Raw genomic sequence first — 17,609 nt, 5'->3', positions numbered from 1 at the left:
GTGTGTCCCATTGTAATCCTGGAATATTGCTAAAATACAGCATAAAACTAAACTAACTTACTCATTCATATACAATTTCTGGATGCAAAGTCATGATTCACAGATCCTAGGTGTCAAAATCATATGGATGTAATTTGTTTCAGTGATTGTATCAGCAGAAAGAATATCACAAATTTATAGCATCATAAATACATGAAACAAGCAGTCCTCCACAATTCATAACACACGCATGTGTTTTGCTCTGTCTAGTTATACATATCCCGTCACTACAACAGCTGGGTCCTGTATTTATTGGTTAGAAATGCATGAGTTGTGTTGGCATGAACGTTGTCAATTGCAGTCGGAATACACGTACTCCCGGTGAAAGGTAGGTTCTTACTGTTAGAACAGAACCATATAGAAACCGTGTATGCCTGCTTTTTATTTCCGGGTAAAATATGGAGTATTACAAATTTGTAATGTCTTCAGGGTGTACGAGTTGCCTGGTCTCGTGTGCAGTCAGTTTCAAGGTCAATGTTTGGACACAAACGTCCAGACTGCACATGTAGGTAGGTTCCTGAACAATCCGCTTGGGACATGCAACGAATTTATACTCAAGTACGCAAGTGAAATATGGGCATAACAAACAGTATATTTGACTTGAATCTGAGTCTGATACCTGGATCGGAAACAAGACAAGTTATGACATATCAACTGTTAGGACTGCATAATAACAGAAATGGCCGCCCATTTGGTTTATGTATAGATTTGTATGCTATCGGACAGTTATGCAGGCATGTTTTCTCACGAATAATGATAACGGTTTGATTTAGAATAACGGTACCCATTTTGGTCATATTCGGATAGAGACGCGGCGTTAGTGACCAGGCAGCTAGGTGCTCAGGGTTTACAAACGAACATGGCGTCGCGCTGGTCAGTCGGCGATTGAGTTAGATCAGAAATCTTGAAAACTACTGGTATAATCTTCTTTACATTACCAACTGATCTGCGATAAATACAATCAGTGCTTAGCCGAGTCATTTTACAATTTTGCCACGTTTAATGACAAATGGAGGGAGGGGAAGTGTGTGAGTGTGTGCTTGGGGGTTGGGGAGCTCAATTCGTTTTTCGGAAACCTATAATTATGAGTTTGAATCTAGGTCTACATGGCTATGTTTGCCGGTGATAAATCATTATAAACCATTTCGAGTGGTATAAGTGGTATACATCTTATATCTACAGTGTTTCGAATTTCCCTCCCACATCAATCTCACACGCCTCGTCACAGCGACTCTCTAAGACCATACCAGCTCACTGCATACCATACACCCGTTCCACTAACAGTAAGCTTTAGAACACATCAGATGACAGTAAAACAGGATGGAATATATTCTGTGCAGTGTTTCGTTATAAATATATGCTAATTCATTTCTTTAAGAACACCGTTACTTAGATTTGTTATTACATACCATGATTAAATAACTTGAAAGTAAAGTTTCTCTGTGAACGAAAAAAAGGAATATATCCCTCGCTACTATTTAAATCTTGAAGACGAGCTACTTAAGTAGTTTCATTTACAACATAATTTGTGATAAAAGTCTACTTATGGTCCCAGAGTATCGCGAGCTACATGTTTTACACAGAATTGCCATCTAGCCACAGTAGCGCGTGGCTAATAAAACCTCTGGATTCAATTCAGTACTTGTTGGAAGAGTTTATTGGCGGCGGTGAGTCTCATGCTTTTCCCACGACGATGTTAAAAGACTTGTGTTTCTTGTCAAAGGAATGCGAGTTCATTACTTATCGAACGATTTCTAAAATGTTGATGTCTAAATCTCATCAGTATTTTGTCAAAGATACATTTTATGAAAAGATGAATTGGTGCAAATGCACAAAACATGGTATCTGACTGGTTCCAGTATCCTCACGGCAACACATACATAGTTCCAATGTGGGTGTGAGTTGTTTCATGTAAGAATTATATCATTGCTGTTGCCAGGAATAATTCTACATACTACTGGTACTTAATGCACGTAAATAGTCAGTTTAACATACATATGAAGCACAACAAATTTAGAAGCAGGGGTCTAACAAGGATGTATTTTGCGTGTGCAGCTTTTGCGCATAGTATTTCAGTGGCGTAGGCAGAATACGGGTTCTGAAACCAATTTGGCTCATGCACAAATCACTTTGAGAATTTCAAGGGAAAGATTAAGTATGTTTGTAACCATTTCCCATGTCTGACCAATGTTAATGAAAGTCTAGTGAACGGTCTAACAAAATTCAAGAGGTCACTAAGAAAACAATAGCTGTCCTTCATGAGCCTGTTTTGGAGTCTTCCCAATTCAATCAACACAAGCAATCAGTACAAGAATCTTGGCACACCCATACATAACAAGCCATGTCAGTGAAGAGCCCAGCACCAATACCTTGGAAAACATCTTACAGATGCTCAAGGACAGCTAGAGCGTACCACCATCACGCCAGGGATTCTGGTAGGACGCAACCCATAAACTTGCTTTACTGCCGAGATGATCAGCGTCAGCTGTTGACAATGGTTTTTCATGGAACATATACCTTCATCGTCCCGTAGTTGAATGCTACTGATGATAGCAAGATACTATGCATTGATTGATGATGTGTTACCTTAATGGAGTGAATGTGTTCGCATTCATTCAGTGTAGACTTCCAGTGCTCTATCCCAGCGACAGGAAACGCAGTTATAAACAGATCATTCACTTGACAAAAATGTCTTAGATTCTCCTGAGATAAGGCTAGACTGTTTTAGTGTGACGTTAAAATGCCCTAACTGTGTAATATATTTTTTTATATGAAGCTTTTTTCAAATATTTTCAATTTTCTTATTATGCCGCCTGTCTTTTTATGGGTATAATTTTCCGCCCCATTCAATAGTATCCAAACTTCGCACACACTGGAATAATTCTTACACCGCTCTGGAAAAAGAATTAGAGTGTCCCAGTTTCATTAAAAAGACACAGGAAACATCTTGCTCTCGTTAAAAAGATATTCGAATCGCTTTCGGTTTTGCTTCCACTACTTTTAACCTCTGAATATCATAAAGGGACCGTTGATTTATCATTAAGAACAATAATTATAAGGTTTGCTTATAAACACTAAATGTTATCACAATTTTTCAGCATTGGAGAGCAAGACTGTGCTCCACAATTGTATATTTATTGGAGTTAGTTCCCCACTTCCTTTACGCTGAAAAATGTAGACGAGCAGCACACATCGTAATAAATATCTGTCCTGCTTATGTTTGTATCGAAAAACTGAAGGGGTGTGGGGGTGTGATGTGTGGATACATACCTCTCCGCCTTGTTATGGGATGCGACTAGGGGAGAGGGTGGATACACACCTTTCTGCCTTATCGTGAACACCTGCTGTCATCTCCAGGTGACAGTGATTCATAAACAAATCTTCATGATACAGTCGGAATAGAACCTTTGCACCTGTATTAGGGGAGATCCCATGGCAGTGTGCCATTTCTGGTCTAACGCCGTGATATTGCTGGAATATTGCTGGAATATTGCTGAAATATTGCCAAACACAGCGTAAAGCTAAACGCAACCTCTCACTCATATTAGTGTGGAAAGGTCTTATTAGTTTTACCTAATAAGACATACTTATGCTTAGGGTGTTTTTCACAGATCCATTAATTATAAAATGGACAAAAATGTGTATTTCAGATATCCTCCTATCTGTATTTAGGGGATAAACTGTTTTCCAGTAAATGATTTTATAACGTGGAGGCAATGATTTTTTACTGAAAAAGTTTAGTGCTGTGGCACGCAGAACGTTGCTTTGTACACTTTGACATAAGAAATTCGCGGATTGTCGTAGAATTGGAAGTAATTCTCTTTCTTTAATATATGACACCGTTTCTATGGCGGGCTTATCTTCCACTGAGGGAAGATTGATTTACAAGAAGTCTTTGAAAGCTTTCGACAACAGGGAGCAGAAATTGAATCATGTGGTTCCCATGTAAAAGATTGTAACCAAACAATGGAGTTATGCATTTGGCATCACGTGATATGTGAATGTACACAACAAAGGAACATAATTAATGGCTTGAAATGGGGAAGCAAATGGCTAAAGCATCATCAAAGCAGTGAAATGTTTGAACAGATATTTTGTTTAATAAAAATCTTTATTTACAACATGCGATGTTACATGCAAGGAACACTGTGTATTATCTCTCTTTGTGGTTCCATCACAAGGGATATATATTTTACATCACGAACTTTGAAGGATCTTTTCATTAATAATAGTTCTCATTTAATTATTGCTTTTTTAAAAGAGTTAGATTTGTTATCTGAGCTGTAAATAGATAAATAGTTTACAAATGGAAGTTTGAATTGTAACTGAGATTGATAGTGGCGGTATCCTAAAGGGGGGTTAAAGTACTGTAAAATTATTGTCCTCCCGAGAGGGTACTTAAGTCCCATAACATTCTAAGTAAATTAAAGCTTTCCACTGTTTTACTCGTAGCATACGTGTACTTTTAATGTATGGCTAGATATGACGAAATTGCTAACGGCTGAAGGAACGGTGTAAATCCAGCTGGGGACCATGCAGGAAGCAAATGTACTCTAAGCCCCCCCGCCTTATGGCTGGAATATTGCTGAGGGCGGCGTAAAACTAAACTCGTTCTAAGTCCCCATGGTACCCAGTATGGTGATCTACCTTCAGTTGTTGGCAATCTATAGCCCGTTTTCATATTGTATTGTCCCCAGTAATTAATCTGGTCCCATTGATACCATTACTAGTTTTTAAATGAATGTCTGTGATATACTAGTGGTTTCGCTGTTCTTCGACAACAGTTTTGAGATTGTTTCAAATATTATTGATATATATCATGTATTTTGTCCATTGTTCTCGTCACGATATGGCTGCGATATTGCCGATGTGACGATAAATATTAACTCACTCACTCTGTTTGTGGTGATTCATAAGCATGATGAATTTTCTATATGTATAATCTGAATGTGTGCGCTGAAGCTTTTAGCAGAGAATTCTCATGAGCATGAAAGGGTTTTGTTGCTTTGATGTGTATACCAAGTGACAGGTTCCATCACAAGGCTACGTTAATCTGAAGTCCTGGTGCCACGCGGATAAAACCATTTTTTTGTAATTTGCAGTGCACTCTATGTGGGTGTGCATATGTGCATTTATGTGTATGTTATATGTGATAGTTCTTGTAAGTGGGAGATCTACATGTGCATTGTATATCTGAACATGTGAGTGTGAGAGTTCTTGTGAGAGTTTTCTTGAGAATGTGTGTGTGTGTGTGTGAGTATATGTATGTGTACCTTGTATACGAGTACATGTAAGTGTGAATGATTTTTCTTGTGAATGTGTGTGTGAGTGTGTGTGTAAGTATTATAAGCTGTTCACTGGTCCCACGGGACCATAGGTTGTGGTACCGGTGATATTTGTTTTTGTTCCCTGAGGTTGTTCACTGGTCACGAGGTGGGCATGGGTTGATGTACCCTCGATGTTTACATTTAAACATAAACAAACAGGGCACCTCAACCGATGGTCCCCGATGAACCAGTGAACAACGTATTTATCTTACCGAACACCTCAATGTTAATTTTGAACTGTTGGGTGCATGGCTATCGGATCGTACACTTCAGCCAACCTGTGTAAATCAAACGATTCAAATCTTGCATCTTCCTGTTTTTCCCGCAGCTAATGACCTAGTAAAGTCGCCGCGATTTATTTCCCCTTCATAATATTCACAGGGACTACATTTGAACGTCTTGTCAAAATTTATTTATTGGAATACGTGCCAATGTTTTCGTAGCCATGACCAGATTTTGCGAATGACACAAGAAAAACAGATTTAGAACTATCTACCTTCCATGGATTTGCATTCGTAAAACATCGATAATTTCCGTGCACCATGCATCATTCGAGATAACTACGAAGAAGTACCGAATGAGTTGCGGGGTGTATTGCGGGTGCGTTAAAAATAGCAGAAGATCGCTCAGCCAATCAAACAGCACATTTATGGGATGTAGGAAAATGTATGTGTACATTGTGTATGTGTACATGTAAGTGTGAGCGTTCTAGTGAATGTGAGTCTGAGTGTGAGTACATACATGCATGCGTGTGTGCGCACGCGCGTGTGTGTGCACATGGTATATGTGTATGGTATGCATGACTGTATGCGTATGTGGCTGAGACTGGATGTGTGCGATTTCGTCTGTAAGCTTACATGAATTTCGCTGCCAATGTTTTCTCAGTGTTTTTTTCTGAATAATTGTGTTTCACTAACAATGTTTAGATTTATCCACCCATTGTATATTCATAATTTTGTCACATATTCTGTGATTTTGAACTCCAAAGGCAGAGCTATTTTAATGTTTTCTATGAGATTTTAGCAAGCATGACATCATTTGCTCTTAAATCCAACTTGCATCAACAGCTTGTAGGGATAGAACATGGCGTCTATACATTTAGTGATTTTTCCTTAACAGTATGCCAAACAGCTGGATGTTAGATTTCCATTATTGGTGAATATTTGCTGCCGGAATTAAAATCTTGTGCGATAAAAATATACCGAAATTATAGATTTATTGATCCATGGCGCATATATTTCCTGTTGTCATTAAATATATTCAACACGATGGATAGATGACTTGTTTTGATACTTTCAAATGCAGTTCATGTCAGGGAACAGATAACTAGCCCTCATTTTCCAGACCATTTGTTCTACTGAAACAGTGAACAACCAAACTTTCAATTCGTAAACAGGTGGGTTCAGCTTCTTATTGGAATTCATGATCACTGATGATGCCTCGTGGACTAGAGCATGTTCCCAATATCCATTATTTTTCCTAAGAACTGACCACTGAAGGACTTATTAAATCACAATTTGATCTTGTGCACATTGATGTAAAAATTGGTGCTCATAACGTACACTATGGATGCATTAGCCAAAAGACTAAATTTTTCGGAATGTATGGAGGTAGCGTAAAACAATAGTCACTCGCCCATCAATATCAATAGTATGTTGTTGAAGGTGAATCGCGATCAAAGAAAGCTTTAGTATTTCAAAATGTACCGTTGAAATGGGGAGCAGAAGAGAAGAAATTAGTACGCTTTCCTTCAGACAAATAATTTTGTTGAAAACAAAAGTAAAACCAATCTGACACTGTAGCTGTTTCGAGGTTTCACAAAGCAAGACGCTGAACCATCATCCTTGTCGCTCAATTCATGCTAAATAGACGTTAATTGCGTGGTTTGAGCCTTTAATTTAATTTTCAACGCGGGGCAGCGACAGTTAGAGGCAGCGGACACAACGCTTGACATCTGATTGTTGTTTTCAGAGTGAGTTCCACGTGCAGTTATAGCTTACAGCAGCTGCAAAGGGACAATGGAATGTTTCAGTGTGTGACAGTACATGACGTGTTTATATCCCAAACCATAGTTTACATGTTCCATATGAATAAATCATTCTACTTTGTCATGTTCATAGCGGTTGAGTAAATCGAGCACAGGCAATGTTGTCACTTTTTCGACTCTGCTTGTAATCAATGGTGTCTCTGCGATCTAAATCATAAACCATTATGTTATTTGGTACCGTTTGGCAGATTTTATCACAAAATCCGTCCTTATTTACAAACTTCGGTTGATTAAAGCATAAAGGGAATCATAAATAGTGTTTACTGAGTATTTGTATTATGTGGAAATGATGATTGATTGTTTTCAGAATGTAAACAGAGCATGGGGTATAATTAACTCTTAACTAAATTAAATGTTGAGCAGCTTGATTAAAATGGTGCTGGAGCTGGAGATATGTTGTCCTAATGGCACAAGGTCACAAATCAAATATGTTTATATTCTAAGGGTCACAATAACGGTCCCGTGGACTGTCGTAGACTGATACATTCATGAATCACAGTGCGTTGATTTTGTTTCATGCCATATTCAGCAATTCCAACTATATGACAGCATACGGATAGCAAGCACATAGGTGTTTGTGGAGGAAGTGCCTAATCACAGTTGCTTAAATGCTTATGTTTTTAACTTATGAGTATGAGCGAAAACACAAAGCGATCCCATTGCACTGAGACCAAACAACGTGCACATGTTTTGCGGATGGGATCAGTAGTAAAACAATGAAGTTTTACTGACAGTTCACATATATGAAAGGTAATATTTGTAAATCTTAAAACACCCAAACAACACTGGCACAATAATGACATATTACTAATAGATGAGAATCTGAAGAATCCAACAAACCAGTCCTTCTACAATAATGATATATAACTGATAGGCCACAGATGAGAATCTTAGCAAACATGAAGCATCCTGGCACAATGATGATATATTACTAAGAGGCCACAGATGAGAATCTAAACAGTCAAACACACAAACAAATCCTTGTTTAACAATGATATATAACCGATAAGCCACAGGTGAGAATCTTACCAACAAACAAACAAATCCAATACAGCTTTGATATCATATGTAAAAGCCTCAGATGGGAGTCTGAACAAACAAACAAACAAATCCAATACAGCTTTGATATCATATGTAAAAGCCACAGATGAGAATCTGAACAAACAAACAAACAAATCCAATACAGCTTTGATATCATATGTAAAAGCCTCAGATGGGAATCTGAACAAACAAACAAACAAATCCAATACAGCTTTGATATCATATGTAAAAGCCACAGATGAGAATCTGAACAAACAAACAAACAAATCCAATACAGCTTTGATATCATATGTAAAAGCCTCAGATGGGAATCTGAACAAACAAACAAACAAATCCAATACAGCTTTGATATCATATGTAAAAGCCTCAGATGGGAATCTGAAACCAACCAAACAACACCTGGGTACAACAATGCTATATTACTGATATGGGAAAAATGAGAATGTGAACAAACAAAACAAGCAAACAAATAGAAATGAGAAGGTGGGCGTATCCTGCCCAACCGGTGGCATCCGCCATAAACAAATGCTAGTCTAGTCGAAAGTTCACCTGAAATGATTCGAGAACGTTTGGTACAAGTGAAAAACGGGAATCCCATCGGACATCACTTGAAACAAATCCTTGTTGGCAATAATAATTACTAATAGGCTACAGATGAGAATCTGAACAAACAAACAAACAAATCCCGATGCAGCAATGATAGGCCACTCGTGGCTTCTAAGAACTCTGGATACCCAATATCCTGGGCTACTGTTATTCAGCACAGCGATGTTGTAAGCATAAGTCTGTTAGGATGAAACCAGAACACTAATGACAGACTTTGCAAGTGTTGTGTCCGTGTTTTATTCAGGGTTCAGCATTGACGCAGCACAGAATGGCAGGAGAAAATTTATCATTGGATTAAGTTCTGAGCGAAAAGAACAAAGTTGGCAAGACATTCCTCTCTTGAGATTTAATCTTCACTTTCGTGCCTCAAAATTCGTTTTTTTCGGAAACTATTCTCCCAAACGTTTTCGGGCTGTGTTTTATAATCCTATGTCTAAAAGTATTATCGACGTATGGAGTCATAAAACATTTGCCGCATCGCCACTTTGATAAACACAATATGTAGGTTAATAAATTGAGCTTTCTTATTACTTGAGCATTGTGACAATAGATACCACCAGTGTACTCGATCATATAGGATACTTTGCATATGGTCATGTGTAGCATTGAAATACCGTTTTATCACTAATGTAACAGTCGGTGAATAAATGAAGGTCGCTGGATACGTTGAAGAACAAATGCTTTACATGGTTCAGAGGAACAGAGGCCAGTCATAGCGTGAAACGCTGCGTTGGGCATCAGAGAAAATGAATGTAGAAACAGCAATGTCAGAGGCCAATGGTTTCTTCATCAGGCTGAGGCATTGGGCATTCCATGTGAAATAGCCATGGTTTCGAATTCCGTGTAACGTGTATTTGCAAGTCCTGACTAAAGTGTTTTTCGTTCGTTCCCAGCTTGATGCGTGTCTGGTGTTTTACCCCATTAAGGTTATAGGGCTGTAGGTGCGAACAGCTTGCGACCAAATGTTTATCGTCGCTGTGTGAGTAGTTGATGGTCTCTCATCATGTTTGTATCTATTAATATGCACAAATATCCATTGGTGTATCTTGGTATATTCACTGTTGCCCTCTGAGGCAGTGGGGATGACTTGTGGTTAAAGCGCCTGGTACTCCCTTAATGTACTCCCTTACTCTCTCACATGCACACACACACACACACACACGCATACACAAGTTCCGTCTGTCTCATATCTAACTGTTGATCTTGTACATTATTGATATTCGTATGTGCTGTATCAGTATACAATATGATGTTTACAGTCTATATATATATACAATATGATGTTTACAGTCTATATATATATATAGACTGATACAGCACATACGAATATCAATAATGTACAAGATCAACAGTTAGATATGAGACAGACGGAACTTGTGTATGCGTGTGTGTGTGTGTGTGTGTGTGTGTGTATAAAATATAATATATATATATATATATATATATTTATATATATACCTGTCAATTCTCTCATCATGTTTATACATCTATATCCATGTATACATTCGTCTACACCTTTCATTTCCATCAATATGTTTGCCAGACTGAAAACATATGCATATCTTTCGCGTACCTGATGATCACTTCCTGCAATCATTTCAGACTCTCTTGGTAGTAACTAATCTGCATAAATACCTGGTGATCTTCCATTATTCGTTTTCATAATTCATCAAAACATCACTGCACATGTGTTTCATATATTAAATCATAATACGTCTGCTTCCGTATATGTAACCACCCTAGTAATGTGCGGCAAGTTACATGGCTAAACGACACAATTTAAATGAAATCCATATCACCTGAACCTCCAAAGACCCCAGGCATATATTATATATATATCTATGAGACAGATGTTTACGGCGCTAACACATGACGTCGTTCAGTCAAGGATTGTGCAAATGCCTGTCTGGGTGTGTGCAACGTTGCTTTATCATCTCCAGGTAGACGCGAAGAGGCCGAGTCTTGCACAAGCTCCGCGGATGTGTGGCCACGTATTCATACGACTGAGGTAGCGGAGAAGCCGTGGCAAGGCTCACATGTAGTGATACTGGAGAGGGTTTTGTAGTGGCAATGTATCCACGTGCTGGATTTGCCACTTTTCCCTGCCAACAAGTCGGACAGTCCCCATCCCTCAGATGAGTAGCACCGTGTAGGATATAGAAGGACCTTCAAAGGAGCGCCTGGATTTATTGTCTGAGGAAAACGCTCTGTGTGATCGTCGATAACATCACCAGCTTCGAGTCAAGGGTAAGTGCTCGTCCGCTTACTTCATTTAGGAATGTTTAATGTATCGATAGTCATATTGTTTTCGGAGGATATTTGCACTGACCTCTGGAACTGTTCTAGCTACACTGATCCATCGTTCATTTTGGTTAAGATCACAACGACTCAGAGCATAGAATAGACTGTATACGTAAGCTTTCGTTACTGATTATCAAATGTATGGACAAGACATAAGGCTGAAAACGTCAGATTTATGTTTTACAAGAAAGGTGTGAAATATTGCCTTAATTCTGTTGACAATACTTCCATACAAAGTATGTTCATAACACTTACCTTGAACCATAAAATTATAGTATGGTGTTACATAGGTCCAGATTCACGGGGAGGCGTTGGGTAGCCCAGTGGTTTACGCGTTCGCTCGTCACGCTGAAGATCCGAGTTTGAATCCCCACATGTGGTAAAAATTAGTAAATGTTTTCAGTTGTTCCCTCAATGTGAAATTGAATATAAAACCGGTAAAAAGATACTCGCTCTCTCAGTTTAAGTCCATGGGAATGTCAGAAGAACATAGTGTTATATCATGTCTAAAAATGATTGTATATGAATAAAAAGACAAATCGCAAGTATATTGGTTGCGTCATAATTTCGAATGTGACTCAATACCGTAACATTAATTCGTAATATGATAAGTATTTGATATTAACATACTACCTTGAACGCCCTCTTGTGTTTTGGCCAAATGACGTTTTCGGGACTATGATAAGAACAGTGCGTGTCTTGAGCCATATTCTTTTGCGTTGAAAGGAAAAGAAACTGTAGTATTAGCATTTACCTACCTCGTGTGGGCACGTGTTTGAGCTGTATGATGTGTTCGGTATTATCATAAGAGCAACGACATTATATGGTATTATGATGATAATCTGTCGCAATAGCGTTGCTTCTTCAACTTCCTGTAGCAAGGGAGTGTTTCAGCCAAATTACCTTGTGATATTTTGAGGTGAAACTGTGACGATATTATCATTTACCTTCTTCAGGGCGAATGTGGTAGCCATATTACTTTAGACATAAGAGGAAACCATTGTGTTAGAATACTCCCTTTAGGCAAGTGATCTAGTCTTATTGTTCTTTTCAGTACTGGATAAAACAGTCACATGAACATATAATGTAGGTTCCACATGAGCGCGAGAGCCTCAGCTGTACCACTTGCGCGTTATAACGAAGACAAACTATGCACTTACATCATCATCACTTTAACGTGATACTCTAGTCAATGGTCACCACACGCACGCACACACGCATACAGGATACGACTTAATGAATCCCATGGTTGATCACTCATAAAATCATCCGTGAAGATCAGGGGTTAGAAATGATCTTCAGTAACCTATGCTTGTCGGAAGAGGCGACTAACGTGGTCTGGTGGTCAGGCTGACTGGCTTGATGGACACATGGCATCGGTTCCCATTTGCGTAGATTGATGCTCATACTGTTCATCACTGGTTTTTCTTGTTCAGATTCGATTATTTACAGATGACCGCATTATAGGGAAATATTGCTCAGTTCAGCTTAAAACTAAATTCACTCATGACATCAATCTTTAGAGACGGAATAGCCTTTCATGGGTTCATGGAATCTATCTGATTGTAGCTTCAAAGGTCAAACACAACAAAATTTTCTTCGACTTCCTCCCTTACTTCGAACAATTTAGAAAGTCTCATAACACTCACGAATCAAATTACAACGCATTTGTTGTGACCGTGGGATATGGTATGCACTCCCGTCGGGTTCAAATAGCGTCAACCGTCATTTAACCGATATCATTTCGTTTCAACGCAAAACATTTACAGAATGTTTGCGACATTCTATCGAATAACTGATTACTTTTGAAAAGAGCCGTTTTAAGTCCAGAGAAAAGAAAGCTACATTTATAGAATCGGGAAATTAAAGTGGGATTTGGCAACGAAATGTAATACCCGTAGGAATAGCCGTAAGAAATGGGTGAAAATCGCTCGGAAAATTGTTGCAATTGACAATTCAGCTGAGAAGTCGCTTCACATGCTACGTACGTTTTGCAAATATTTACACTCATGTGATGTTGTTTAGCTAGAAAATTACATTATAGTTTACGACAAAGCTCTTTGAAGGATAACCTTAACTGACGATCAAATCAATTTAGGGCACTTTCATTTGAAGTTGATATGTGAATAGTAAATGCCCTGTGTGTGATCTTAAACTGCAGGTTTTATTTCATCATTTGCTTTTGAATTTCGATCTCTCTGATCACAGAACTGTTCGTGATCCCGATATCATAATTACCTCCCTTGGGAAATGAACCGGTTCTCTCATGCTGGAAAGGCTGATGTCAAAGGTCAAACTCCAGGGCTTTGGTTGGCTGATGTTGTCGTTATGTTTTCTCCATGGTGCTTCAGTGATAGAGAGATAGTTTTCGGCCTGTATGTTTTCTTAGGGATGGTCAATTAAGGGACCAAACCCGTAAGTCTGGCTTTCTAAGCTTTGCTGGCTAAACGCGATCATATGTGAAGACAATCGAGTTACGTGCTCTGGAAGTGGTTAATTGATGATCACTTGGATAATCTATCGACCAGAATGGAACAAGAAAAGGCGAAGTAAAAGATCAAAAAAGATCAAATTGTAAATCTGTTACACGCTTGAAGGGTTTTGTGTTTTCGGAGCAGCTGAAAAGATTTGTCATAAATGAAACCTACGTGATATAGGTCGACTACATAATTAGGTATTATCCTCGTTTCCTGCTCTGCAGCTTCCACAACAAAAGCAAGTCGAACGTTCATCGAAACACACATGGCAACATAATCGTAGAAGTCTACTTTGATAATTGCTTTGAAGGTCAGCTTTGTCATATTTGGCAAGGTTCTCCACGTATCTTCTTATACTTCAAATGCTTGAACCCTTCACAATCAACGCTTGCACAAAAGGCGTTCTTTACTGTGACATCTTTGAAGGACAGAATCTTTGAACGTCAGTTTGATAAAAAAAATGACAAGGTTCCCCACACATCTGCTACTGCATTTGACATTATAAGTTGTTCACTGGTCATGGGGGCATGGGTTGATGTACCCTCTTTGTACCTTCGGAACATAAATAAACACATCACCCATGAGCCCTGAGGGATCACTGAACACCTCAATCTTAATTTTGAACTGATTGAAGCATGAGTATCGGATCGTATACTTTAGCCAACCTCTGTGAATCTGAACCTTGCATCTTGTCGTTTTTCCCGTATGGTATTGTCTTAGTAAAATCACCGTGGTGTAATTCCCCTTTTTAATATTCAAAGGGACTACATTTGAACGCTTTTTGGAATGTTTTTGCAACCATCGCTAGATTTTGCAGACGACACAAGACAAACAAATTTAGAGTTATCTCCCTTCTGCTGATTTCCCTTCGCAAAACATCGGTAATTTCCGTGCATCATTCGTGATTCAATGTTGTTCGGGATAAAGGAGTATTACCCTGAAGTACCGAATGAGTTGCAGCGGCAGCGGGGTACTTTGTAATGTAATGTTAAGTGGGATACATTGAAAATAATAGCTCTTAGAAAATCAGAAAACAGTATTTCTGTGTGAGGTAAAATATAATGAATGCTGTACCGCTTCACAGTCCATGCTTGCACAAGAGGCATTTGATACTGTGACATCGGCTTTTTCTCTGACGTTGTAGAGCATTGATCCTCACACCATTGTGTCACGAGGACCAAAACCACTTGTCCAATAATCAGGCAGGATTCTTCACGGCCACGTTTGTTTATAATGTCCAGACTTTCTACTGTTATTACTGAATATTATCCTGGATAGTTATTTCTGTAAGTTTTTCTGTCAAAAAGATTAGGGTTTTTTGCAATATGATGAAGTGAAGCGAAGATTTTTCGCTATTGTTGCTTCATCACGCAACATATGTTTACTTTGCAATATGTGTTCAATATCGCTGATATCGGTACATGCAGTATTATCCTTTTGTGCTATCTTTGTTTTTATATCATTGCCATCCCTTTCTTATAATTTCACCCTCAACTGAATCTTTCTCATATTATCTATCCTCGGGGATAATTATTTTACGAATGAGTGCTGCAAGAAAACACTAAATGCACAGAAATCGGTTATTTTCATCACTGTAGCACGTAATATATGCGGAATTCAAGATAAAGGAAAAATTATGTGTCATGTGTAGACTGTCCAAAGTGTGATAGAGGACAATATGTTTGCATAGTCTTCCCAGCTGTTGATTTGTATTGAACAGGCTTCCAAAAACAACTGCATTGAGCTGGTGCCCGAACGTGAAAGAGCCATGATGACGTCATACAGATACCACAGTGTGCCAATAAGAAGGCTGAAATTATTTTAAGATATTTTGCAGATTTTTGGTTCTAGATCTTTATGTTCTGATTTCTTCATTCTCTATGTAGTAATATCTTTACAACGTCAGAGCCGGGAGCAAAATGAAATATAGTATGACGTTTAAATCACGTGATGCCTTGCGGTTTAGGCATCACTCGATAGCTTCCTTTAGCATTGGCAGACAAAACTCAAGCATCATTAATCCTAGCTGCAACAACGTTGATCCGATCCATAAAATTCAAAAATAAAATTTAGGATATGTTCAGCTTGGTTGATTTCAAGTTGTAAAGTATATATACATGAATACCCTCACTCATCGCGAACTTGCATAGTCACGTGGCACGACTATCGACACAGTAGAACACGGAATAAGAAATGCAGTCAACGATTTGCTGGAACTGACTCGAAGAAACAGTAACAGCTAAGGTACATCCAGCTCCCAGCGTGTTTGCCTATCGTTTGTTTGGACGCCTGTGTCTCTCTCTCGACACTCTCTTCCATCATATTTCCCTCTGTGAAAACTCAGGCGAATTACAGGTCGTCATAGCGTATGTCTGATATCCATACGTTGGGTTTGAATGGTATTTGCTAAATAACATGAGCTTTTCCTTCCAGTATTCGTTTTATAACGAAAAGCTTTGCCACATTTTGTTGGACAAGGGCGTCAGTATTTTCTATAAATATTTAGTACGTCGTGATCGGGCAAACAACCTTTCGGATTCATTTTGTAGTTGACCTTTTACACTTAGACACGCGATCACGTTCGTTCATTGACTCTAACATTGATGAATGAACCAGTACTGTTATCGATCGAGATGCATGTACCGCAAATTCTATATTTCTACAAGGAGTATCGATTTACCCTTTTGGAAACCTGTAGGAAGAAAGGGTTAAACTATTCGTGCATTTTAAAGGTTTGTGTCAACTTTCACTGTCTGCTGAAGGCTTTTAGTTAACTGTTTCAGCTCATCTACCAAATTTCATTAATTCGTTTCGATGTTCGACGGTCGGTTATAATTAATGACAGTTGACGCTATTTGAACCCGACGGGAGTGCATATCACTTTTACTTATCATTTCATATTTTGAAAAACGTATCAACATAAAAATAAAGTCTGATATATGGGCGAAAACGTTATGTATTTTGAAGAGTATTTTCTGAAAAGTGTTCAGCTGTGAGCTGTAAATGTATAGGCACCTCAATGGTTGTAATAAGAAAATAACGCTCTTTGTTTGGTTTGTAAACTGTGACATACGAGACGACATACGACGACTACAGTGTTACAGAGGATATTATAATGAGTGAGTGAGTGAGTCAGTTTAGTTTTACGCCGCGCTCAGCAATATTTCAGCTATATGACGGCAGTCTGTAAATAATCGAGTATGGACCAGACAATCCAGTGACCAACAACATGAGCATCGATATGCGCAGTTGGGAACTGATGACATGTTTCAACCAAGTCAGTGAGTCTAACCACCCGATCCCATTAGTCGCCTCTTACGACAAGCATAGTCACCTTTTATGGCAAGCATGGGTTGCTGAAGGCCTATTCTACCCTGGGACCTTCACGAGGCAAGGATATTATATGAGTGGCCATGTCCTACTACTTTTACAACAGAGGTGCCTAAGTGTTGGTATTTCCGAGAGATATAGCGATATGTAGGCACGAACGTCGTAAACATAGTATCATATGGACACATATTTAATATTCTATTTATTACCGAAGCGCGAATTGTGGAAAATAGACACAAATCTACCCGCCGTCGCCACAAAGGTATGTCATAGCCAGAACGTGATGTCAGAGCAATGTTTATGACGTCACGTCACCACGACGAGGTGATATCCTGCCCTAAGGCATCGTAGGAAAAATATCAACCCCGATATGTTCTCCCTCGTAGGTAGTAAAATTATATATTTTTACCTTTTTATTCTATAATCTGAGTACTCTTACAC

At 38.7% G+C, this 17,609-nt stretch overlaps 1 protein-coding gene across 1 annotated transcript in view; it reads left to right on the top strand.

The window, feature by feature from the left end:
• The first annotated feature begins 313 nt into the window (after positions 1 to 313).
• LOC137284594 (glutamate receptor ionotropic, NMDA 2B-like) overlaps positions 314 to 17,609 on the top strand; it is a 108,199-nt gene continuing 90,903 nt past the window's right edge. The window contains exons 1-2 of the mRNA XM_067816475.1: positions 314 to 367; positions 11,001 to 11,307. The gene's annotated coding sequence lies outside the window, so the exon portion shown is untranslated. The remainder of the gene's footprint in view (positions 368 to 11,000; positions 11,308 to 17,609) is intronic.

This window comes from Haliotis asinina, chromosome 5, assembly GCF_037392515.1.
Source record: "Haliotis asinina isolate JCU_RB_2024 chromosome 5, JCU_Hal_asi_v2, whole genome shotgun sequence".
NCBI classification, from domain to species: Eukaryota; Metazoa; Mollusca; class Gastropoda; order Lepetellida; family Haliotidae; genus Haliotis; species Haliotis asinina.
This window is presented reverse-complemented; position numbering and strand designations above follow the sequence as displayed.